Source organism: Morone saxatilis, unplaced genomic scaffold (assembly GCF_004916995.1).
Source record: "Morone saxatilis isolate NCDOM2014 unplaced genomic scaffold, NCSU_SB_2.0 Contig19, whole genome shotgun sequence".
NCBI lineage: Eukaryota > Metazoa > Chordata > Actinopteri > Moronidae > Morone > Morone saxatilis.
Genome location: NW_023339751.1, coordinates 14,140,387 through 14,142,475, shown reverse-complemented (window position 1 = coordinate 14,142,475; position 2,089 = coordinate 14,140,387).

The following is a 2,089-nucleotide window of genomic DNA, read 5'->3' as shown; positions in this document are numbered from 1 at the left end:
TATTAAAGGAATATCTCATCTTATAAGACTAATGAACTATTCGTGGTTTATTAAACGAGGTTCTCTGAGGCACCTGAAGAGTTGGCAGACTGTTCTCCCTACCAAAACAGAACCCATGTGAATCAATGCTATTTCAAATGAAGCACTAAGACAAAGATCCAGAATATATCAGCTTAATCATCACTTGTAAAGTTTTCAATCTATTTCACAAATCATTTCAAACAATGGAGTGAACTGGTGTATGGAAAATCACCTCCAAAGACACCTTTCACGTCGGTCCTGTGCGTCAACAAACGCATCCTGTTATAGATACAAACTGCTGGTGAATTTCCGTAAACAGAAGTGATGTAAGCGCCTCACGTCCTCCCGGTGTGACGCGCCAGAGCTCCTGTGTTTGGACAACTCTTTTGACACTTCTTGAAGAGGAAACCTTGTTTTAAACCCATCCCATTTGCTTTGCTGATTGAATGCGAGCATCAGATTTTCATCAAAGTTCTATTAAGTGAAACATAGGTTGCGGGGCACCGTCTGATTGGAACAGTTTAAATTTTAATTGTGTTTTTAATTTGACATATAGTTGCTGTGAAGAATGACACTGAAACGCCGAGGGGCGGTCGATTTTCTTAATTTCTCCCCGAGGAATTGATGAGTCTATCAGGGCAGTAGATTGGAAAGCCATTAAAACTCAATGGTTAGGTTGTTAATTGGAACTTGATGGATAGGAGCCTGTGGATAGGCTGTACTGATCCAATCTTCCTGACTTTGTGTTTTCCAATAAATTACCCAGTTCATTTCCACACTCAGATTACATAAATTGTACACCTCCAGGGCTCGGGCGCTCTGCTTGCGTTTACAACTCTCTCTCTCTCTCTCTCTCTCTCTCCCTTTCTCCCTTTCTCTCTCCCTTACAACACACACACACACACACACACACGCCTCCTGAAAAAAGAGCAGGCCCCGCTTTCTTGAATGAAAATCGAAACATAATCAACGTTTATACTTAGAAAATTTATTGATATCATTTTCTCTGGTAATTTCCTTATTCTAGAGTTGGACACGCCATACATCATAATACACACGTGTAAAGGGTCTTTGTTTAATATTTATCGAAGCTTGATTCCCAGATCAAAGCGCCTCATAACTTCATCTGTCTCTCTCAGACCTTTCTTCCCCTGCTAAAGATCTTGTTCTGTTATTGCGGTAGGGCGGCCATACACCACCTATCATTGTGATAGAGCACGAACTTAGGCCCGCTCCTTCGCTGTTTGGGCCTATATACGCCACATGAAGGTGAAACGCAGAAACATGGGTAAGGGATGGACATTTCCATACTAACTACACTGCTGGGCCTGTATGACCGGGCCTATAAACGCCAACTGTGACATAAAAACAACGCGCGTAATTCACTCCGCTGCGGCACAATGGCAGCCTGTTATGTCCACTATCTCTATGATGAACTAATCTCACTTTGCAAAAGTCGCCTGAAAGTGATGAAGGCGGCCGCACTGACAAAGGTCTTTGTTTGAAAAGAGCGGCATATAAAATAAACCCATTTAACTGTCATTGCAGATTTCACGCCTTATGTGTAACAACCATAAATCCAGCATCCGCCCTGACTGCCCTCATATATTTGCCCCCCCTTCAGTAAAGCCTCCCCTGCGTAAGCGTTTTGTTAAGATCGTTAAGCAGCTGCCGGCCCCGCTGCCAGTTGACGATATTTACGCGTGGATCCAGATGCTTCTGTCTGGCTGCTATGATGATGGTGATGATGATGATGATGATGATGATGATGATGCTGACAGCGGCTTCTGTCGTCGTCACCATCATCATCACCGTCATCATCATCAGCAGCACCAACACCATCGTCCATGGCCGCAGTCCTCTCCCTTGTCCGGCTTGTCTTAACACCCAGTGCCGGTTGTGTGGCTACCGGGAAGGGCGCTGACATGATGATTAAAGCTGACTATTTGTAATGTGTCTGGGGCTCCCTTACAAAGCAGTAAAAGAGGGATAATGTGGCCGACCCGCCAGCTCAAGCCCCGCAGCTGTCCCGCAGCCAGACACAACCAGAGAGAGAGACACACACACA